The sequence below is a fragment of the Rousettus aegyptiacus genome, unplaced genomic scaffold, assembly GCF_014176215.1.
Source record: "Rousettus aegyptiacus isolate mRouAeg1 unplaced genomic scaffold, mRouAeg1.p scaffold_m13_p_7, whole genome shotgun sequence".
Lineage (NCBI taxonomy): Eukaryota > Metazoa > Chordata > Mammalia > Chiroptera > Pteropodidae > Rousettus > Rousettus aegyptiacus.
In genome coordinates, this window is record NW_023416310.1 from 46,854,404 (window position 1) to 46,880,399 (window position 25,996).

A 25,996-nucleotide genomic window follows, 5' to 3' on the forward strand; every position below is an offset into this window, starting at 1 on the left:
TGTGATCTTACCTACCTCATTCCGAACAGTTCCATAAAGGTGTCCAACTCACGTGTCAACAGACCACTTGGAGCTCAAGCCGCACTTCATGGCTCTCCAATGGAAATTACAATATTTGCCTAAACATGTAGATAATATACGATTCCCAAACAGCAATAATCTCCCTAGGCCACAGTCTGGCCTGGCGACCTCTCATCACTTCACAAAGGAATCAATTCACAAAGTGTGTAAGTCAAGTTATTTTACTCAGCAGTTTTAACAAATTTTATGCTTCGCGTAGACGCGGATGGTCAAAACTCATTTTTATTTTCTGATTAGTGCTGCTCAATTAATCCTCAACTCTCTTTAAATCGGCACTAAAAGAGACATAATCTTCTCTCTAAACGTACAATTGGCCCTGGACATATCCTGATTTCACCTGTTCAGGTCTCTGGGTATTCAATAAAGCAGGTTCAGCCGCTGTGCCAAGAGGCCACACAGAGTTCAAGGTAACACCTCACAGCCATCAGCAGGTTAATTATAATTTCATTTTCAAACACACCGACTGCATGCTTGTTTCAACTCCAAATGACCTTACCTGCTTAATTTTTTTTTTGGGGGGGCAGTCTACATGGAGTAAATTTCTGTCAGCAAAGCTGAAAGGCCACTCAGAGTTCATGGTAACAATTCATATTTTTAACAGGTTGCCCAGACCTAAATCCTCACCTTCAAACATTCCAGAGAGAGCACTTAGTAGCTATGAAGGAAGTAGGAAGTGGGGGATGGGGAAGGGAGAGGGTGGGAAAGGGAAGAAGAGCTATGGGCTATGGTTCCCGACTTTCGGCGATTTGAGAGTTTCAGTGCCAATGGCATCTTAGTGAGCTAATTCTGGCTAATGAAGGAAGGCCGGGCACTTTTAGGGTGGAGCCTTACAGTAGTTTCCAGATACTTAGTTGATGACTGCATCACTGTCAGGAGCAAAACTGGCTCAAAAGCAGCCTTGTGTTACATTCTGAAATGATCACAATAGTGGGAGCGTGATTCTACATTGAAGGCAACTGGGACGAATGCTAATTTCCTTCTGCTTTCTCAGTGAATAGGAACAGAAAAGGAAGTTCTCAGAGAGGTAAATGTTTTCTGCACACAAGGGCTCTTTCTCTTATCAATTAGGCTTGAAAGAGCCCAGGTAACGTCAATGAGAAGAGTCATTTCAGATGACTTTTCTCACCCCCTGCTGCCTATACTATATCACATGTTAACCAGTTTTGTGGGACTGTTCTGTAGGACCACCTGGCCCATTTTCCTACTTAAAAACCAAACCAAAACAAGTGGTCCAAAAGCTTTTGCTTAGTAATTCCTTTGCTCAGGAATGCTTTCTGCGTAACTCATCACTCATCCTGTATAGAAATCTAATTTTCCATTTCACAGAACTTAGCTGTTTTTTTGTTTGTCTTGTTTTAATTCTTTTATTCCCCCCACCCCCAAACTACCTAAACGATTCAACTGCTCATTGTACTGTTCATGTGAGCTGAACTGAAAAGACCAAAAATAAGTATAGACCCCACTAGAATATTTCACTCGTGGCTGTTTATTCCCCTTGAGACAATGACTAGTTGCATGGGGCCTTGCCTCAAGCTGCTTAGAGGAGTCTTCCCTGGCACTCAGATCAGCACCTGGCTTGGGCTGTGTCTGCCTTCTTACAGCCTGATCTGCCTTGTCAGTCATGAAAAGACAATTTCTATAATGTTCACTCATTCCCTCTTCAGAGGATCCTTTTTTTGGCAAACAAGTGGGTGGTGTAACAAGCTTTTTCACTCTCAAAACTTAACCACAGATTATTTCAATACTGCTTTTCAAATGAGGGAGGTAATTTCTGGTTGCAGCAGGACCACAAAGCACTTAGTTGAATGCCCTACCTCAACGCCTGAGTGTTCTGTCAGCGTTGCATAATCTAGTGATTTAAATTTTTTAGTTGCAGAGCCTTTTCTTCTCCCCCAAAATGAATCTTATGAAGAAACCCAATATATAAAATACGTAATATCAAAGCGGCTTAGGCAAATTTAGGATAAACCGCTCAGGGATCTATCGGCTCAGCCCTTCTCTCTCCCCGCTTCCCCCAACTTCTGCCACAACACAGAATCACACCTGAGAGAGTACAACAGAACCACCAGCTGCCATGCAACATAGCCTGAAAGCTGCTAAGATATGGATGTTGGTAGAAATTGGAAAGTAGGTATTCATAAGTGGCAAATCTATCCCCAAACTTAACTCAGAACTATATGAATAATCATTCAAAACATTTTTTTCCCATTAAATTATTCTCTCTTGAAGGTGGGGGCTCTAGTTTGTTTATGTTATACTCCTCATAATACTTAGTTCATTCTAAATGTTCAATAAATGTTACAATACACTACTTTGTCTCAATTGGAAAAAATTGCTTTCTGTGCAGAACATCATTTTAAGGGAGCAGGAAAGGTATCTCCCTCCTCCCTCACACATGCACCCAGAAATCTCTAGTCATCACAGGGATCACAAGAGACTAGTCATCACATGAGACTCTATTCATTGCAGAAACACTTCATCTGACCTTCAAATAAGGTAACGACCTCCATGCATCTCAATTTTCCTTAATGAGAAATGTAGAATGACAATTGAAACTTGAGGCCTACAATGAAACTTATTTGGGCTCAACTTTCCCACTTATAAATGGAAACAATCAAACTGATCACTTCCATTATCTGGCATTCAAAAGTATGTCAAGGAAAGATTGTCCAGCCTAAGGAAAAGTCTTATAATGAGTTTATTTGAGCCGACTTGATGACAGCTGCTGGGAAGCAAAATCTCAACAGAGTGAGAAAATGCTCCAGAGAATGGCAATTTTGCAGCTTATTTTATATATTACGATCAAAGGAACAGATAGATGTAAGGAGGGTTACATGAAATTTGTTGGTGGTATATTCTGGAGGAGGGAGAAAGCAAAACGGGGACATCTACATTGGAGAGACATGTGCTTCTCTTCCATAGGCGGGTACATTTACAGTTCATAGAGATGGTATGTGGGCAACCAGATAACAATTTGGTCTCCGCTCTGGTGCCCATGGCTGTGCTTTCGAGGGGTCTGGAAAAGATTACTCTGCATTTAACCCATTTCCCATTTGCCCTAAGAATACTCGCCAGAGTTCCTTGCAGCTGCAGCATTTACCCTAAGATAACTCATGGATTACAGTCTTAACCTTACCCTCAAAGTTTGCCATTAAATATCTCATTTATTATTATTTTCACATTACTCTGGTATATCGATAGTCTTTGGAAACAAATGACGTCATTCTATTTATAGCCTTCTGTTCTTAGTAGTGGTATTTCCATTTATAAAATATAGTAATTCTCTAGTAGTTACCAGAGGATGGGGGTGGGGGAGGAGAAGGGGAGGCAGGCGGGGTAAAGGGGGTCAAATATAGGGAGGTAAGGGGAGGGTGAAGTGAGTAAAAGGGATCAAATATATGGTAGCTGAAGGAAATTTGACTTTGGGAGGTAAACACAGAATATATAGATGTCGAATTAAAATGTACACCTGAAAATTATACAATTATATTAACTAATGTTACCTCAATTAACTTAATTTAAAAAAAAATTAATAAAATAAAATGTAATTCTCTATCGTTAAAAATGTCAAATCCTAGACAATGTAGCATTCCTGTAGGTGATGTTAAATAAATGCTGGCAGCAAGCTGTGCTTTTTTTTTTTCTAAATGGAAAAAGGGTTAAAGTATTTTATCTTAGATGCACAAGGACAATAGACAATTTCAAAGTTAAAGACTGACCATTGTCAAGGAAGCCATAGGCATAAGACATGACTACCATGATCCACTTTTAGTTAGGAATTTTACTATGAGACCACCCCGTGTGGTTACTTTGGTCTTTAGGTCTGTAGGGTGGGACCTCCCCTGAGCTTTTTAGGTTTAGTATGTGGCCCCTTTTTCATCCACAAGGAGGCAGTGAATGTTAAACCAAGGCAAGCAGTCATTTGAAATCTGCCTTTCATTTTAGGGGTATTGTTCCTTCTCAGTCAACAATCAACCAAGTATTTAATGACATTTTTGGGGGTCTAAAAAAAGGCACTGAATTCAAAGTCAGAAGTTGGAGCCCCAAATTAGTGTTGCTACCTCACAAGATTGTTTTTAAGATGAAAAAGATAAGATTTATGAAAATCTAGCACTGTTCCTGGTACATATTTAATTCAGGATCCTGTGTGGAATCCTAGCTATGTAAAGGATCAAAGGAGAGATGCAAAAGAAATGTATTGGGACTCTGTAAATCAACTTCCACCAGGTGAATACTCAGGCAATTATATTTTAATGCCTTCAGGGCTCTGGGGCACAAGCTTAGGTCTAGGGGATTATAGTTGTAGGATGGGAGTGGGAGGAATCCAGGGTTCTAGGTTTGTAATAGAGTAAGTCTCAGGACATATCGAATCGAACGGAATTCAGAACCCTATGAAGATTAAAGGCAGAATCAGAGCCACATTCAATTTGATACTAATAGTAGCTCCATGAGATGAAAAGGACTTTCATTTCACTATCTCTTCCTTGTCACTCTTCTTTCTCTCTTCCTCTCTTATACCTGAATCAAGGCTAAACTAGAATTAGAAGAGAAACCAGATATTCTCAGAAGTGAAGAATCTTGGGTCATAGACTCACTTACTAGTGTTAAGAGCTGTTCCTTTATATAGTTATTCTTCTGCCAAACTTTCTTGAGTTACAAAGTCATATTTTAGATTCCCTTTAGGGATAATCTGACCCAGTCCTTAAGATTAGAATCAAAACTGCTATGGGAAGGAACCAGGTTGCTTAGAAAATTTGAACCTTAGTCCACCAAAAATTATATAAGGGTCTAAATACTAAAGAACTGCTTTATATATATGATAAAACATAATTGAGCTGGAGGCCATATTTTGTTCCTCTCAAAATTATGATGACAAAGGAACTTTTGCTAAACTCACCATTTCCTTTTGGATCAACACTACTGAACTAGCAGGATAAGTATAGAAAATTTTTCTAGAGGTCATTTAGAAACAGTCAGATGACTGGGGACAACATCATCATCATCGACAATGATGACGACAACAAAAACCTGCTTTACTGAACCAAGTAATACTTCCTAAATATACAGTTTTTGTCTCACAGAGAGCATGTATTGAGTACTCAATCTATCTGTGCAGGGTCTCAGTCATTATGACTTCTTGACTCCATCAATCTCTCCTATCATTCTAGTTCTATTTTGCCATTTTTTCCTGTCTGTACTTTTTTTTTAATTTATGAGATAGAGTCAAATAATATAACCTGATATTCTTTTGTCTTTTATTTCCCTGTTTCATTCTCATATTCTCTTTTGGGAATCTCTCTATTACCTGCATCACCTATGGCTGCTTCACAAATTAATTCATATACATTTCAACCAGGATAACTCACTATTTTTCTTCTTTTCACATTTCTTATGCTCATAACCCTTTTTCTAGTAAAGTACTCTGAGAAAAAACAAACATTAGAATTAAGCAAAAAGAATTGGTGCATATCCCATGCACCAATATGGGTATAAAAGTCCATAATATTAACCTGAAAGAATTAGTGGCAGTTTAAATTAAACACACCTTCAGAGATCATTTAGGGTAAGGACATGGTTGGGAACCCCCGAGGCTTCAAAGCGTTATGATGGTAATGACATCAGTAAGAATTTCTATTTTAACCCAAGAAACAGGTTTTTGGGCATGATGGAATAACTTGTATCAGACCAACACTTCTTCTAAGAACAATTAGAAAAGCCAGAAATAAAAGTTAAAAAAGAAAAGGCTGCTTGAAAGCATCGGAAAGCTACTGAGGAATCTAGGGCATAAGAAGACAAGATACAGAAGAAAAGAGAAGTTCTTTGAGGTGAACCCAAAATTCTGCACACCGGATTCTTGACGTTAGGAGAGAGGCAGAGAAACCAGGAGAACTTCTGGCAAACTCACAGGGCTGAAGAGACAAAAGTTGGAGTTTAGTACTACCAGGAAGAAAGAACTTCAGTAATCAAGATCGCAGAGAGAAGAGAGGGACAGAAAAGTGAGCTTAGTGGCCTGTGCTGATGCTAAGCTGTAGAAGGCGAGGGGCTGAGAAGCACACAGAAAATGGCTGAAAAGTAAGAGTTTTCTGCAGACTTGTGGTGCTGAGAAAACAAAAATTAGAGTTCAGATCCTACCTAGGAGAGACCTTAGTAAAATGCCTAAGACTCTCTCTTAGGACACATGGAGGACAACCTATCATAGTAGATATGAGCAAAGTGTAGACTGAACCTTATAAAATCTGCATCCCGGCCACAAGTCTGCAAAGTTTCTGAATAGACTGCAGTGATGTTCCCCCCTTACTCTATGCCTGCCAGAAGACAAGATGAATCTCTGGAGGAAAGTATCATCCAAGGCCACTAAAATTTGTCATGCATGATGGCTGGGATCCAATAAAAATATAGACTTACCAAGAACAAGAGTATGAGAGAAACAGAAAACAAAAACAGTTTGAGGAATAAAATCAGAAATAGACTTTAAAATAATAATTGTGATTATCATGTACAATAAAATATAGGACAAAATGCAGAATTTCATCACATAATTGATATTTTTAAATGCTAGAATTTTCTAGCATCTAAAAAGGTTATAGTTAAAATTAAGAACACAGTAGATGGGTTTAAGAACAGACTGTACACAGCTGAAGAGAGAAGATTATTAAATTGGAATATTGGTGAGTATAAAATACCTAGACTGAAGCGAAAAGACATAACATAAGGGACATACAGAAAAGGGCCAAAATATATGTATTTGGAGTCCCCAAAAGGAGAAACTAGAGAATGCGGGAAGAAAACAATGAAGAGATAACAGCTGTAAATTTTCTAAACTGATTTAAGACATTAAGTCATAGATTCAAAGGAATTTTAAACACCACGGAGAAAAAACACAAAGAAAAGGACATCAAGACACATTAGAGTAAAACTTCCAAGACTAAAGACGAATCTTCAAAGGAGCATCAAGAGACTGATATCTGGCTTCATCGAGAAAAATGATAGAAATCAAAACAATGGAACTACACATTGACATGATAAAAGAAAATAATTGGTAACTTAGAATTCAATACCAGGGAAAATATCCTTCAGCAATGAAAAGGAAAAAAAAAAAGACATTTCAAGACAAACAAAAGCTGAGATAATTTTTTATCAGCAGACCTATGCAAAAAGAAATATTAAAAAGAATTTAGAAATAAAAGGGTAAATATGTAGATATATATAAATATTATTAGTAATAAGACTAATGTTACTTTGGATTTAAAATATTTATGAAGTTAAAATGTATACTACTACTAATAAAAGCAGGAATGGAGTAAACTAAATTAATCTAAAGTTCTAGCATTTTGTGGAACTTGTTAAGTTATATAGAGTCTAATAAGGATGCTTGTTGTAGGGAAGCCTGTATAACACAAAACAAGGTAATAGAGAAAAAATAGAACAATAAAATACAATTAATTTTTAAAAGACAAGAAAAAAATGAAAAAAAAAAAGAGAGGGCAAAACAGAAAACAAGAGGTATAATGGTATTTACGAATTCTAATATATTAGTAATTAATTTAAATTCAAATTAAATATTCCAATTAAAATGCAGAATTTGTTAGGACAAAGAAATACTTTACATGCCACTTATTTATAAAAGCATACCTTAATATATAACAATCTTGAAAAGCTGAATGTAATATGATGAAAAATATATACCATGTAAATACTAGCCAAAAATAAAGCTGATATAGCTATACTAATATCAGACAAAGTAGACTTTAAGGTAAGAAGCATTCTTAGAGATATAGGGGACATATCAGAACATTAAAAAGTCAATCTACCAAGAAGATGCAATAATCCTAAATTTATATGCACCTAGAAATATATGCTTCAATATATATAAAGAAAAAAATGGACTAAAAGAAGAAATAAGCAAATCCACAACCATAACTAGAGAATTTCATGCCTATCTCAATAGCTGAGAGAATTAGAACAACCAAAAAGTCAGCAGAGATATAAAAGATTTATCCACTGTGATTAACAAACTTGACAAATTTCAAAGGACTAGAAGTCATTCTGTTATATTCTCTGACCATAGTGGATTCAAACTAGAAATCAGTAATGAAAAGATAGCTAGGAAATCCAAAATATGGAAAATAATGCCCTACTAAATAACTCATGTGTTAAACAAGAAACAAAAACAAAATTAGAAAATATTTTGAGCTGAATGTTAATGAAAATTGGACACATAAAGATCTCTGCGATGAAGGTATAAGTGTGCCTCAAGAGAATTTTATTGCCCTAAATGCATACTTTAGAAAAGAAGACCGAAGAAAAAAGATAGATTTAGGTATTCATCTCAAAAAGCTAAAGAACAGCAAACTGCTAGTGTTGCTACTGCTGCTGCAACTACTCATAGCAGAATCAGAGAGGTGAAATATAAATGTAAAGTGAAATCACCAAAGTTAAAAACGGTTCTTTGAAAAGACTAGTAAAAATAATAAACTTCTATCAATAATGATCAAAAAAGAAAGAAGGCATAAATTACCAATATTAGGAATGAAAAAGGGAAAACTGATGATTCTACAGATAATTAAAAATATAATGAGAGAATATTATGAATAACTTCATGTCAACAGATTAGGAAATTTAGATGAGACAAATTCCTAGAAAAATATAATTTACTCAAACTGATATAAGAATAAATAGAAGATCTGACTAGTCACTCGTGTATTAAAGAAATTGAGTCTATAATAAGTTTTCCAGAAATGATTTCACTGGTGAAATCTTTCTAACATTAAAGGAAGAAATAACACTCACTAATCATACACAAATTCTTCCTGAGAAAGAAAACAAGGGAATACTTCCCAAATGATTTTTATTAGACTGGCATAACCTTGATATCAAAACCTGGAAAGGCCATTATAAAAAAGTAAATCCAATAAAATACTGGCAAAATACCTGAACAAGCAGTTCACCAAAGAAGATATCATAACAACTAATTAACATATGAAGAGGTTGCTCAATGTCATTAGTGTTAGGGAATACTAATTACAGACATACTTTGTTTTATTGTACTTTATGGATGTTGCATTATTTACAAATTGAAGGCAGGATCCTCCACTAGTAAAAAGATTATGACTCGCTTTACTGCAATACTTGCTTTATTGAGGTGGTCTGGAACTGAACCCACAATATCTCTGAGGTATGCTTGTATATTATTATACTGTATAACTTATTATTATATTATACAAAATAGACTCACAATGAGATACCAGTACACACCCACCAAAATGGCTAAAATTAAAAAGAATACAATACCATGTATTGTTGAAGATGTGGAGCAAGCTGAATTATCATCACTCTTGAAATAAACTTATTTCAATCACTTTGAATAATTGGTAGCGTCTACTAAAGCTGACATACACATATTCCTTCCTATGACCAGTAATTCCAACCCTGCGTATAAATCTAACAGAAATGGTCATCAAAAGGCATATACAAGATGGTTCAAGTCAGCACTATTTGTAAATACCCCAACTAAAAAATATCTCAAATGTCCATCAACAGTCAAACAGAAATTAATATATTGTGGCATATTCATGTAATGGAATATTTTATAGCAATGAGAAGGAATAAACTATTGCTTCATGCAACAATTCAGTTGAGTTCCATAAATATGTTTAATGAAAGAAGGTAAACATAAAAGAGTACATACTATATGATTCTATTCATATAAAGTTCAAAACAAGCCAAACTAATCAATGGTAAGAAGTAAGCACATTAATTACCATTGGGTAGGAGGCATGAGGGACTGGAAGCAGGTATAAGAGGAAATTTTGGGGAATGTTGGTAATGTTTTATTTTTAATCTAGGTTTTATGGGTGCATTCACTTTGTGAAAATGTATCAATCTGCATAATTTCAATGTATAGATTTTTCTGTTCTAATATGTTGACTTTAAAGTGTTAATGAATGGAATATTTACTTCCCCCCTTTAAACTTTTCTGTTTGAGATCTTTCAAGTGGGTGTAGAGTAATTCGTGAGTAGCAGTCAAAGAAATTCAGAAGACTATGCTCATGATCCAGTTACTTGGTTGGTTTTCCACTCAGCTGAACACTGGCAGGTGCTGTAGTTTCTGTGCGTGTTTTACCATTATACAATAATAAAAAAAAAAGTTTCATTTTAACTCCTTGACTGGGCCATTTGGTCAAACATTATTCTAGATCTGTCTCTGGGAGTGTTTCTAGATGACATTAACACTTGAATTGATAGGCTAAGAAAAGCAAATTGCCCTCCCTAATGTGAGTGGGCCCCATCCAATCAGCTGAAGGACCAAACAGAACAAAAAGGCAGATCATCCTGTAAGTAAGAGGGAACTCCTCCTGCCTAACTGCCTTGAGTCAGGACACCAGTCTTTTCTGGCCTTTGGATAGGAACTGAAACATCAGCTCTTTTTGGGTCTCAAGTCTGCTAACATTGGGTATGGAACTACACCATTGATTCTCTTGTGTCTTCAGCTTGCCAACTGCAGATCTTGGGAATGAGCCAATTCCTCATAATAAATCTCTCCTAACAAATAACATGTATGTACACACACACACACACACACACACACACACACACACACACATCTTATTAGTTCTGTTTCTTTGGAGAACTCTGACTAATACACTAAGGTATTACTTAATTTTTTGCCACAAGATTGTTAAAGACAGAAAACATAAGGAACACTGAAAAAATAAAAATAAATGAAAACCATAAAAAATGATAATTTTGCAAAAAAGTCTCAAAAATGTATAATTAAATTCACTGATCAGACTCTTTATAATGTACATAAAAATATCCTTAGTCTTTTAAAAACATATACTTAAAAAGAGGAAATATGTTTACATTCAATTTAATTTTGTATTCATTAGAATTTAAAATTAGTCATAATGACACTTTGAAAGAAATATTTGCACTTACGTGAAATACTTTTTATTTTATTTAGAGATATAACTTGAAAATTATAAAAACAAATTATTTTTTAATAGTTGAAATTTAAAAATTCAATAGGTCATAAGTAGATTTGGCTCATAGGCTCTACATCTTAATAACAGAACTCTTTACATGTGATCTCCAAATCAATTAAATACTACAATTAGACCACTCCATAAATTATGCTTTCTCTTACATAATTGTTTGAAATAAGTAAATATTATGCATAATTTTTATATGGGAAAAGTAACCTGTATTTAATTAATATTTATGAATATTTATTTATATTAAAATTAATTTTTGAATCTTTAGTGATATGCAAAATCTGCATTTTTAATTTGCTTATTTATCATATGCCATGAAAAAACAATATTTTTAAATTGTGTAGGGGGGGCAATCATGAGATTATGTTTACTGTAAATTCCCAAACTCATAAATGTTTGAAAATCTTTGAAAATGTCCCAACTTTTACAGATCAAGAAACTGAGACACAGAGCAGTTAAGCAGTTAAGGACACATTTTTAAATTAGTGGCAGGGTCAGGGCAAAACTCAACTTCAACTTATCGGTCCAGAATTCTTTGTATCACAGCATAAAATACCAGCCCCTTTGTAGCACTGTGGGTCATACTAGCTCCTTAAATGATTTTTTTATATGCACAAAAAGAATCTAGCTTTTAAAAGGTTGCCATGTCTGACTGAAAAATTCAGAAATATAATGGCTCTTTACACTCTCCTCCACCTTCGATAAATTTGGCTTTCACCAGCTAACGTCTGAAAACATCTTTGGATAATTTTCAGCAGAGAAACAATAAATCAGGGATGTCAGTGGCTGAGAGGGGAGAGCGTTTCCAATTTTCATAAACAAAAACTTCAGTGACAGCAGCTTTCAGGTTTTGGATGTAATTTTCTTAACTGATGTCTTCACTGTAGTGTCCCTTGGCTGTCTTCCACTCACTAGCCAATCTTGGGAGAAACATGATTTATGTTGACGCCACATCAATATGAAAATCTGGTAAGTAAAGCAGAATTCTGCAGCCTGGCTGGGGAAAGCTGGAAGCAAGTCACCATTCACATGCGGAAAAGGCAAAGACAAGTTTCATCTATAAAAGTACTACTGCCTTGCTTTTGGTTTAAATTGGCAACTGATTAGTAGCTAATGACACAGCCTCGAGAAATTTCCCACTGAAATAGCTATAAAAACTCTGAAAAAAGTAAAAAACAAAAACTTTTAACAACATAAAATATGAAACAAACGGTTAACTTATTGCCAGAATTCAGAAGGATTTTCATTGTAACAAGACTGAAACAGACTTGCGAATCACCATCCAGAGCTCATACAGAACAGGCCCACCAGTCCTTTTCATTCTTATCCCTAGCTCAGAAACCAGGCTCTATAACGGTGCTTTCCAACCCTGGGCAATTTTCTACTGATACAGATTCCTTGGCTCCATTTCTAGAGATTGTGATTCAATAGGTCTGTGTGTGTGTGTGTGTGTGTGTGTGTGTGTGTGTGTGTGTGTGTGTGTAGGAGGGTGTCCAGAAGGGAATATTTTTTTTTTATAAAGCTTTTTAAGTAAATCTGATATTCTCTCAGGTTTGAAAACTACTGGTCTATATCAAAGAAATTGGGTGGCCATTCTTCTGTTGCAGAGTTGCTGTTTTTTTAACATAATTTTTAAAACTTTGAATAGACTCACAAGAAGTTGCAAAAATAGTACAAAGAGTTTCCGTAAACCCTTCGACCAGCTAACTCCAATAATAATACCTTATATAACCAGAGTATATTGTCAAAACTAGGAAACTGATGTTGAAACAACACTATGAATCCAGGTGTAGACCCTACTTGAATTTCATCAGTTTTTGCACACATTCATGTGTATGCGTGTTTCATATGCACTCGTATGTATATGTGTATATGTGAGTTTATGTTGTATACAGTTGTATGAAATTTTACCTCGCATATATCTGTGTAACCACCACTACACTCAGAATGCAGAACTGATCCATTACCATAGAGGAACTCCTTTGTTTTACTTCTGACTAGTCACACCTTCCCCTCTCCCCAACCCTAAACTGTGGTAATCACTGATTTGTTATCCATCACTTAATTTTGTCACTTAGAGAATGTTATATTAACACAATCATATAGTATATAGCCCTTTGAGACTGGCTTTTACTTTTCATTCAGCGTAGCACCTTTGAGAGCCATCTGTGTGATTGTATGTATCAATAGCTCAGTCCTTTTTATTGTCAAGTAGTAAGTAGTCTGTTGTAGAGATGAATCACAGAACGTTCATGCATTCATCCTTTGAAGTACATTTGGATTGTGCTTTGGAAGTATACTTCTAGTTTTTGATTATTACAAATAAAGCTGTTATGAACATTCATGTATAGGTTCTTATTTAAACATATTTTTATTTCTCTAGGATAAATGCCCAGGAGTGTGACTGCTGGTCTCTATAGTAAGCAAATATTTAATTTTATAAGAAACTGCAAAGCTATTTTCCAGAGTGACAATACTATTTTATATTCTCACCAGTAATGTATGCAGGAAAGATCCAATTGTTCTGCATTTTCACCAGCAGCTGCTTTATCAGCTGCTGCTTTCTGAGGTACACAAAGCTGGATATCCTTTTTTTTTCTCAGCTCCTACCTAGTATTTGTGTTTTTATAATATGGCAAAAGCAAGAGGACTTGAGGTGATGGCAAAGCATTATGGAGTCACAATGAGGGCACAGATTAGCAGATCCCAGGAAGAAGACATGTTGAGGCAACAGCATTTCCATTCATCCTATTGGTTAATGTCAGAGAAGAGGATTGTGGGAGTAGGTTAATGATAAACAGTAAACCATTAATGTTGTGTTAGATGAAAGATTGCCAAAAGTGGGATACTTGGATAGGAACTGTGCATATCAATGTACTCTCCAGTTGAGGATCTGAGATGTGGCTAACCACACTCATGAACAGGGTTAACAGGTATGTGGTTTTTAAAACTGAAAAGCTGGTACTTGACCTTTTGGCTTAGAAAGTATACACGTTTTTGCTCCAGGCTTAAAATTCATGCTACTGTGCTGCCTCCTAACTTGGATACAAGATCATGAACTTTCTTTCTGATATTTTTAGGGTCACTATATGGCAAATGAACCCAAGTAAATAGGACCACAATGAACCACATATCCTATCTGTCAAAATACACAATGCCTCTAAATATTTCTTCTATGATGAATAATCAGGAAAAAGAAAGCTATGGAAAACTGGAATCACTGAACGATACTATCATCCTTAAAGTTCAAGAGGAAAAACATATTTCTAAAAAATATTTAATATAGAAGCCAGAAGGAAATTAAAAAATAAAAACTGATTTGCATCCCCAACATGATGCAAGGAAGCAGAAGTCCACAATGAAAGAAGTCATGATAAAGGGAGATAGCATAAACAATGCAAAAAAAAAAAAAAAAAAAAAAAGGAACAGCAGAATTTCCGTAATATTAAAAGTAGTAATGATCATGACTTCAGCGACTTAAATAATAGATATAAAAATATCCTAACCTTCATAAGAGTGCTGAGATTAAAAAAAGAACATAAATAAAAAGAAAAGATGATTTGTATGGGAAGACAAAACCTAAGAATTGAATCAACGATTATTTATTATTGACTCTGAAATTAACATTTGTTATAGTCATTCTTTCTATTCTCCTGTTCTGTCGTGCATGGTTTGTACAACAGGAGCAGACCATGGGGAATCTGATACAATTGGTCTGGAATTTTGATCAACGTGGCTCTAATTTAAAGCCATCCAGAATCAAGAAGGAACATGTTGAAGATCTGTCTTTTTTCCTCAGAAACTTGGATATATTCTGCTGCTCTGAACCAGACTTTCTTCCTGTTTCACATTTATATGCCCTAACCCAAAGGCTAAGATTATAACCTCTACAGAGGTTACGTGTTTTCTGTAATGATGGGCCTGAATGATTTTCTTCATCAATAAGTCAGTAACATAATGTTCAATGAAACTAAATGCAGCTGTACCTCCATTTCTTCAACTAAAAATCAATATACTAATTTCCAAACATGCTCACCAATTTTAATACAACAGCCTCTACTTTCCTTTAAATTGTATTTGCTTGAATTTTTGGCCGTTGTTTGTTTGTCTTTTAGGTTCTCAGTCACTTTTTATTATCTGGATTCTTTTTTTTTTTAAAGCCAATCTGAGCCTTTTACTAGGGACACTTAACCTATTTACATTTATTACCATAATGAGTATGGTTGGTCCTGTATTATTTAGTTTCATGCTTTCTCCTTTGAATTCTTCTTTGTTGTTTCCTTTGCTACACAGAAATTGTCTTTGATTTAGTTTTTACTAACAATTTAGAACGTATACAGTCTTGATTCAATTTTCTAAATATGAATTTATACCATTATCAGTGTCAGGAATAAAGGACATCTATTTACTTTGTACTTTTCATCCCTCAGTATGATTCGACATTATTAGGGATTTCAGACCCATGTCCTCATTTTTGTTTCTTAAAGTATTTATATATAAAAATATATTAAATATTAAAAATATCTCAAAAATATTCAGACTTCAAGATGTTTAAAAATTTTTTAATGTTTCCTACCAGTCTTTTTATACAATCACATCCTTTTATTTAAAAAACAAATCATATTTCCATTGATTAAAAGCATAAATGATTATATTATAGAGACTTTTTTCCCCTAAAAGCTTGTAAATGTTTTCACTTTCTTGCATTTAATACCGTACAGCAGCGGCTGGCAAATATTTTTTTTGTAACTTTGTAAAGGGCCAGACAGTAAATATTTTAGACTTTGTGGGTAATATATTTATTCTCTGTATCGAGGACTCAACTCTGCCATTGTAGTACAAAAGCAGCCACAGATATTTGTAACAACAGGCACTGGGCCGTAGTTTGCTGACTCTTGCTATAGAGAGAAGGTCTGTGGCCAACCTAATTGTGATGTATCCTTCTTTAATCCTAAATGATACTACATGAAATGTGAAGTAAAGTTCATGTTCTCTACTCTCTACGTAGAGAACATATTCTCTATGTTCTCTACTCTCATGTTCCTCTTATGAGAGACTGGGCCATAAATCAAATAGTTATTCAGCTATTATTTGTTATAACTTTTTTTAAAAAGTAAAACTAGAGCTTCAATGAACATTTAAAATGAGAATGACCCAAATATGTTCTCTTTCAGAGGGTCTGCTTAATTTTTTTTTAAAAAAAAATTTAAATTCAATTATAGCTGACATTCAATATTATATTAGTTTCAAGTGGACAGCATAGAGGTTAGACATTTCTATAGCTTACAAAGTGACCCCTCACCCCCGTAAGTCTAGTACCCAAGTGACACCATACATAGTCATTACAATATTATTGACTATATTCCCTATGCAGTACTTCACATCCCCATGACTATTTTGTAACTGCAAATATGTACTTCTTAACCCCTTTATCTTTTTCACCTCCTCAAACCTCAGCCATCTGGCAACCATCATTTTGTTCTCTGTATCTATGACTTTGTTTAACTTTTGTTTGTTTATTTGTTTTGTTTTTTAGATTCCACATATAAGTGAAATCATACGGTATTTGTCTTTCTCTGCCTGATTTACATCACTTAGCATAATAATCTCCAGGTCCATCCAGGCTGTGGCAAGTGGTATAAGATTATAGCCTTTTTGATGGCTGAGTAATATTTCATTGTATATATGTACCACTTCGTTATTCATTTGTTTATCTTGGCTATTTTAAACAATGCAACAGTGAACATAAGGAAGCATATATCTTTTCAAATTAGTGTTTTGTATTTCTTTGGATAAATATCAAGAAGTGGGATTTGCTGAGTCATATGGTAGTTCTAGTTTTCATTGTTTAAGGAATCTGCATATTGTTTTTCATAGTGGCTACCCCAATTTACAATTCCACCAATAATATACGAGGTCCCCCTTTTCTCTACATACTTGTCAATACTTGTTTATTGACTTATTGATGATAGCCATTCTCACAGGTGTCAGGTGCCATCATGCTGTGATTTTAATTTGCGTTTCTTTGATGATTAGTGACTTCGGCATCTTTTCATATATCTGTTGGCCATTTGTATGTCCTTGCTGAAGAAATGTTTACTCAGGTCCTTTGCCCATTTTTAAATCAGATATTATTTTGTTTTGCTGTTGTTGTTGTTGTTGTTGCTGTTTTGGTGTTAAGTTGTATGAGTTCTTTATATATTTTGGATATTAACCCCTTTTCAAATGTATTGTTGGCGAATATCTACTCCCATTCCACAGTATTTTCATTTTGTTGATTGTTTCCTTTGCTGTGAAAAATCTTTTTAGTTTGTTGTAGTTCTATTTGTTTATTTTTTCTTTTGTTTCCCTTGCCTAGGGAGGCAAAACCAAAAATAAAATATTACCAAGAGCAATGTCAAGGCATTTCCTCCCTATGTTTTCTTCTAGGAGTTTTATGGTTTTGGGTCTTACATTTAATTCTTTAATCCATTTCGAGTTTATTCTTGTGTATGGTGTAAGAAGGTAATCTACTTTCATTTTTTCACATGTATCTGTCCAGTTTTCCCAGCACCATTTATTGAAGAGACTGTCTTTACCCCATTGTATATTCTTGCCTCCTTTGTCACAGATTAATTAACCATAATGGTGTGGGTTTACTTCTGGGCTATTTTGTTTCATTGATCTAAGCATCTGTTTTTATGCCAGTACCATGCTGTTTTGACTACGATAGTCTGGTAGTATAGTTTGATATCAGCTATTTTGTGATACCTCTAACTTTGTTTTTTCTCAAGATTGCTTTGGCAATTCATGTCTTTTGTGATTCCATGTAATTTTAGGATTATATGTCCTAGCTCTGTGAAAAATGTCTTTGGTATTTTGATAGGGATTGTACTGAACCTATAGATTGCTTCCGGTAGTATGGGCATTGTAACAATGTTAATTCTTCCTATTCATGAGTAGTATATATGCTTCCATTTATTTGTATCTTCTTCAATTTCTTTCTGCAGTGTCTACTTTATTGCTACCTTGCTGAATTCATTTATGAGTCCTAACAATTTTTTGATGGAATCTTTAGGGTTCTTTATATATAGCATCATGTCATCTGCTGCTTAATTTCTTTTGACATGTTTATTCTATCAAGTAGGAAACTTGGTTTTTCTGTAATATAAAAGCAAGCCTTAGAGTTTGATCAATGTTCCATGGGGCTCTGATGAATACAGCAACTATAGATAGAGCCTAAAGGTTCTGTGACTATTATAAATATGACAAACCCAGACTGGTGTACAAAATGAAGGGTATTATCTTCAATATTTTCTGCCTCCTGAACTTGACTGGAGAAAGAATACAGAAAGATCTGTGGGCATCTTATATAATGATATGAATGAAGCTTTCAATAATTTTGATGGGCAGGGCTCTCAATTTCACCAAATTGGAATTGTAAGAGTAAATGTGTGTGTCTCCCAGATGGCAGGAGGAGAAAGAGGGAAAGATAGTTATCAAAAAAGTAGAACTATGCAATTCTTAATAAATCTAGACAAAAATGCAGCAAATCCAGTGGGACCAATGTTCACTGCAACTATCGGCATAGCCAGGACAAATCCACGAACTTCTGAGCTTCAATTTATAGTTTTAAAATAGGAGCAAGTAAATTCTCCTGATCTCCAGAGCAGGTAACCTTGGATTGCTTCTTTCTTTATCCTCTCTTAAATTTATAGCAAATTTACCAGAATAAACACCCTTGTTAGGTATTAATGATCTTTTCCTTTCCATTTTAATCACAAAACTTTTTTTTGCTAGAAAGGGGCAGTTAGATTTCTTGGGGGAAACAAACAAACAAACAAACAAATAAATAAGTACACACACACATATTTGAGGGGATTTCTAGGCCTTATATTATAAAAATGTAATCCTGTAATCCCCATGTTATTTACAAAAAAAGAGAAACAAAACAAAGACAAACAAAGAAAAAAAAAAGGAGAGAAAATTAGAGTGAAAAACTAAATAAAAAATCTTGTAAACAAATATCCAAACTCACTTTTATATGAAATATCTATAAAAATACCTTGAATTAAAGCTATCAGAACCATGGGGATAGAAAAAAAATCTACCAAAAAGTCGAAGAATGCCTTAACCCATTTTCTATTTAGAAAAAAAAAAAGTGCAGCTCAACGCAAGTGTTAATTTAATTTTACATAAGCTCGCTCTTTGAGGCTGAAAGAAATCTGATTTGTTTTAATTGTGAAAATAAAACATAAAAACTGTTCTTGGAGTTATTTCTAAACAGAACTTGTCTCTAATGCTAATGTAATAGAAATGTATACATAAATTGGAATTGTCAAATGAATGTTCCACTAACAACTGTTCGAGAACGATGTTAACATCGCAGGTAGGAATGTTATGTTTTTTAGGATTTGACATTTTTAGCGATTGAGAATTACTATTTTTTAAATGGAAATAGCATGACTACAAAGAGAATGCTATAAATAGAATGATGTCATTCATTTCCAAAGACTATCGATATACTAGCACAACGCGAAAGTAATAACAAAAGTGAGATATTTCGTGGCAAATTTTGGAGGTAAGATTCGGATTGTAACCCGTGAGTTATCTGTGGGTGAGCACTGCAGCCACAAGTACCACCAGCAAGTATTCTTGGGACAAATGAGAAATCAGTTAAGCCACAAAGATTAAGAGATAGAATACAGGTTCTAGAAAAAGGCTAATAAAACTGGGGAGATGAGCCTTGATAAGAAAGAATGAGAAGAAAATTCCCAGAGTGTATGCACCTGTTTATGTACATACAGTGGCATGTGTGTTCATCTGCAATCATGATCCAAAGTTAAGGCAGTAATGGTTCTAAATGGTTTGTGAGCTCAACTAAGGCAGGAATAATAACAAAAAGGCTTCAAAGTGAAGGGTTGAAAACACTGGAATGAATTTATCAGGAGACTGCAGAGCCTCTTTATTCAAAGACAGTGAAGACCATTTCTTCCCCGACGAACTGCCACTCTAGTTTCCTACGATGGCTAAACTTTAGTATGATCTAGGGTGAAAGTGATTTCCTTGCTTTATTACCTCAAGAAACCCCTTCCTTATCAAAACTGATCGTTGCTTTATTTCATATGTACCTCTTCTAATGGTAATAGTATCCCAATGGTAGCTACCTGATCACAGCTTCATTGACTATTACAGGTGACAACTTCTGCAGGAGAGAAAAAGCTTAGTTTTAAGTATGTATTGATTTCGCCCGCCATGAAGATGTTCCATCATCTTTATAAGCCAGAACTTCTTAGACAGACACATGTGTTTCAAGTTATCTTTTATTCCAATCTTTTAGGCATCCAGAGAAAAAGGGAAGATGTGAAGAATATTTGGTTTCAAGATTCTGTCAGGCGATTTGCTGAATCAATCCCTAGTTTGAATCCTGGCCCTAGGTGTAAATTCAGCTGACTACAAACTGGTGTAGATCTTAAATCTCTATAGCTACCTATAAGTGAAAATTTTTTGTTTTGGTAAAATACAACTGGATATTTGCTATCATGTGTTAGGACATGTTTGTCTAGCACTTCCTTAAACCAGACTAGAAGGAAAAACTAGAACACAGCAAGTGATGAGATATCACTTCTGTGATTAGATTCCAAAAGACTGTGACTTCCATCTTACTTACCCACTTGCTAGCTGTGATGAGGAAAGCTGCCATGTTGTGAGATGCCCTATGGAGAGGCATATATGGCAAGGAACTATGGGAAGTCTGTGGCTGACAGCTCTTAAAGAACCGAGGCCTCAGTCCAACAACCACTGAGTAAGTGAGAAAATGGTCCCTTCCCAACAGAACATTAAAATGACTGCAGCTTTGTGGGAGACCCTTAACCAGGGAACCCAGCTAAGCCACACTTATTCTTGACCCACAGAAACTGTAAGATAATAGATATGTTATTTTATGACACCAAGTTTTGGAGTAATTTGTTATGCAGCAGCACACATCAGGGGGCTCAGGCTGAAAAAGGAAAATGTGAAGTTTGCATCTTCCCAGGTTTTTCAAGCAGAGAAAAGGTGACTCTGTCCTGAGTTCTTGAAACATTGGCCTGCCTAAGGCTGATTATTAGACCAGATGACATTTTAAAGTCTCTTCTAATGTATTTATTTTAAACAAATTAGATGATTCTACCCGAAAAAGGATAAGTAGACTTATAATATGTACCTTTTTCAGAATACAGTGAAAGAGATTGTGCAAAAGGGGTGGAAGTTGAATATCTATAAGGAGCCTTTCCAATAAGAATCATATTTCATAATTACTCTGTAAAATAAATACAAAGACATCTCCCTAAAGATGAAGAAGTAAAGGATTAGAGTGGTTATGGAGTTGTCCAAGGGCACACACCAAGAGAATTCTAACAGAATCCTAAACATGTATGTAGTAATTTTAAATATTAAATAATGATATATTAAAAAACAATAGATTTGCTTCCGAATAAATTAGTATGTGATTCTGAAATGTTAGATATAAGATTATATTTATTCTGGCAGCTTCCATTATAGAATAGGAAATGTCTCATGTAAAAGTTTGAGCTAGCTGAAATAATACCTTGATATGCTTGTGGGAGAAGAAACATGGGTTTTTCAAATTCTTCCAGTGGAAAACTTTCTGAGTTGCCAAAAACCAGAGGGTCAAATTTCCACTGTTGTCTTCAGAGCCCACATGGACAGGAAAGAAGAGGAGTTTTAAAGAATCCTCTTAATTTTTACATAAAGATAATTCATTCAGTTTTTTTTTTTGGTGGCCTCTTATACATATAGCATATATTTAAATGACAGATGAGAGTAGAGCAGATAGATGAAGAGAGCATGATTTTCCTATTTTGTCTGCTCCCAAAAAGTGTTCTAGTGTGTCATGATAAAAGATATATGTACAATGTTTTTAAAATGGAAATACAAAAGACCCAATTATATGATGATTCTCTAGATATTTAAAGAACGTGACTATCAAGGAGGAGAGAAGAGTGAAACATCTCAAGAGACTTAAACTAACCAGGTGTAATGGGATGAAATTAGGCAAAGGAAAACACAAGATAAACAGAATGTTCTTCTGATTTTTCCTAAGTTTTTACTTGTGAACTAAATTCCCTGAGGAAGATTGTTTGCAGTCATGCGAAAAGACTGTTCTTTTTGTGCTATTCTATAGAGGATAAACTTGAAGAAAAAAGAAAAAAGAGATGAACAAAATTATCTAACAGGAATTTTCTACCTTTATTCTCTATAATTCATTGTATTTTGAAAAAGTATGTAATACATGGACACATTTTCAAAAATTTAAGGAAAGCAATCAAGTAGAAGCTGCAATTTTCTTTCCCCCAATCTAAACCCTTTTTCTTTCTCAAGATGAAAGGATAATTTAACTGTTAAGAAATATAAATATGCACAATATAGACAGATTTCTAAGTACTGTTTGGTGACTGACCTTTTTAAACTTAGTATGTCTTTGGGAGATCTTTTCATGCCAGTATATATGACTGCCTCAACCTTTTTAAGAGATGTATAATATCCCAAGTATGAATGGTCCATACTTCTAGGCATTCTTCTACTAATAAAAATTCGGATTTGTTCTAATTTCTCACTTACACATAATACTATAACGAATATTTTATACTTATATTCTTGTACACAGGTGAGAGGTAAAACTACTAGAGATCGAATGGAGGATGTAATTTAAAATATTGACAGTTAATGTCAAAACTGTCCTTAAATAAGCTGTACCAATTTATACCCTAATTAATAGCTTCAAATAGTGTCAGTTTCTTCATTCCTTTTCCCAACATTAGATACTATAAATTAAAATTTTTTAATGAATAGTTGAAGAATGATACCTCATTATTATTTTAATTTCTAATAATAAAGGTAAGTATCTTTTCATTTTGGGGGAGACACTTAGTTTTTATTTTATGAACTGTCTGTTGACATTCTTTGAGAATTTTTCTACTGTGTTGTTAACTTTTTGCTTATTGAGTCCTTAGTTTGTTTATATATATATATATACACACACACACACACACACACACACACACACACACACACACTCTAGATATTAATCATTGTTCCATTACAGATACTGCCATTATTCTCTCAGACTGTGATTTAACTTTGTTTATGCTGTCTTCTATCATATTAAAGCCTTAAATCTTGTCAATATTTTATTTTATGGCTTTAGATTTGGTATTTTAATTAGAAAGACTTTTCTCACCCCAAGAGTATAAAAATGTTCTATTTTTCTTTTAATACTTTTTACGTTTAGGCCTTTAACACATTAGGAATTTATTTATGGGCATGGTATGAAGCAAGGATCTAAGTTTTTCCCCAAAGAAATAGAGAATTGTCTCACCATCATTTACTAACATTTTTTTCGCTGATTTGAAATTCCTCCTTTACCATAAATAAGCTACATTCCTATAGGTTTATTTTTTTCTGTGATGCTACTTTATTCTTATACCAACATAATAATTTTTAATTTATAGCTTTATATTATGTTTTGATATCAAGTAGTGAAAACATTCCCTCAGTCTACGGGCAGTAGTGCAGTTATTCAGAATAGGGGCTGTAAGCAGACCGTGTTAGAATTCCAACTCTGTCATTTACTAGTTGGGTGACCTTGGGCAAGTTAACCTTTCTGCGCTTTCCTAGTAGACATGATATGAACTAACATGATACTAACAATTCTTACATTTTATTACTAGGAGGGTAAATGAGTAAATACATGTAAAGTACTTAAACTAGTACTCAATAATAATAAAAATTCAAATTTGATAACTTTTGTTCAAAATTTTCTTGGCTATTCTCACACATTATGTCTTCCAGTTTGAGAATCTGCCTATCTATTTTCATTTTTAAAAATTCTGCAGGGTCTTTGACCGATATTCCACTGAATTCATTGGCTAGTTTTAAAGAGAAAATACAGACAAAAGTATTTATAAAATTCCTATCTCTTCCAATCCAGGAACATAAGTTTCTCTACTTATTCTTCTTTTATGCTCTTCAGCAAAGTTTCATAATTTTTTCCCTACAGATGCTGTACCTTTCTAATTAGGTTTCTTAACCAGCAGTTTTATTGATCCTATTACTATTACAATTGGGATATTTTTTTTCTCCATTAGTACTTGCTGTTATATAGGAAAGCTCTTTGTTGTAGTGTATTAGTTTTATGTATGACCATCTTGCTGACCATTTTTAATAGTATATTGTTTTTGAGTCAATTGAAATGTTTAGACTGACAATGATATAATTTGATTATAAGGACGGCTTTTTTCCTCCCTTCCAATATTTTTTGATATTTAGTCAAAATTACTGAGGAAAAAAAGCTCATTCCTCCATCTTTGTTTGAGTGACATTAGTCATAGTACAATAGATATTTCACTAGAACTTTTGCTCCATTTAAATACCGCATTGCTCAAAGAAAAACACAAAAATAACAATAAAATACACATAGTACTTATTATATGTTAGGTATTCTTCTAAGTTATTAGAAGAAATATATTAACTCGTTTAATTTTTTCAACAACCCCATGAGGGAGAACTAGAATTAATCTCTCCAAATAGTATTTTCATAGAAAAGAGATTCTGACAGTTATCCTTTTAAGTAACTTTGTAACCTCTTAGTTATATCTGAACACCCTTACCAAGAGTAAATTAAGCAAGTTGCCACTTGCCCTTTAACCCCAAAGCTTCTTAATTTCCAAGTAAGCAGCCCTAATCAGTTTGAGCTCTAGAATCTCATTATTACTCAATCTGAATAAAAACGAGGCCCATAAGAATCTACTCTGACTTTCACAACCACATAAACCAAGAGGAGCTGAGAGCAAATCCTTAAAAATCCTCACCACTAAATAACTCTCTAGGTCATATATGTCCAATTCTGACTTGCTGCCAGAGAAGTCAGCTGTTAAAAAAATAAGTTTGTATTTCTCACTCTGTACTTTTAAAAAAATTAATTTAAAAAAGATTTTTAATGTATCCTTCCAGACCTTTTTAAGTGATATGTTATGATATGATGTCTTAACACTATATTGTGACCAATTTGAATATAAATGTAGATTTGTTTTATCATTTTGAACAAGTATATTATATTCTGTGGTTTGAATATATCATTTTTTAAAAAGCACAAAGATTACTGTGTACTAGGCACTGTTTTAAGCACTTTATAAATATTAACTCACTTAATCCTCATTATATCTGAGGTATGCACCATACCATACCTTATCATATGGGATATGTGTACCATAATTCACTAATCAGATTAAAGAAATGAAGTTTTATTAAACAATTTAATCTAAATATTGATTAAATAAATCAAATTTCAATTAAAAAATTTTAATCAAATTGCTCCAAATTTTTGTCGTTATAAACAATACTGTGACACACTTCCTGGTATATACACCTTTGTGCAGTTGAATTGTTATTTCCTTCATCTACATTAAACAGGTGCCTTTGCAGTCAATTAAGATTAGTGGCAAAGAGAGCAGGAGAAGTAGAGACATAAAATCAGGAAAGCACAAAATGTGCCTGGGAAACCACAACTGGGGAAATGGGAGAATATAAACAGTTCATGAGCATTTACTATCTATCAGACACTATGCTAGATGCTTTGACATATATTGACATATTCAATCCTCACAAGAACTATTTGCAGCAAAGTATAATAATGTCCTTTTTATAAATGAAGAAACTGGAACACAAAGAGGTTAGTCATTTGAGAAGGTTACACAGCCAGTAAGAAACTGAGGTTCTGCAAGTATCAGCTAAATTATGTTTAAAAATTGCTTACTCTCTTTGGTCACACTTTAGTTCAAGTATAAAATGTGAATCAAAAGCCTAACCTCGTGGGGATATAAATTAAGATACTGTGTGTAAACTATAAACTAAATACCAAGAATGATTTAACATTTTAAATT

The 25,996-nt window shown here is 34.2% G+C and overlaps 1 protein-coding gene across 6 annotated transcripts in view; it reads right to left on the reverse strand.

Moving 5' to 3' along the window:
- EXOC6B (exocyst complex component 6B) overlaps nucleotides 1-25,996 on the reverse strand; it is a 514,225-nt gene that overhangs the window by 85,091 nt on the left and 403,138 nt on the right. The window lies entirely within an intron of this gene.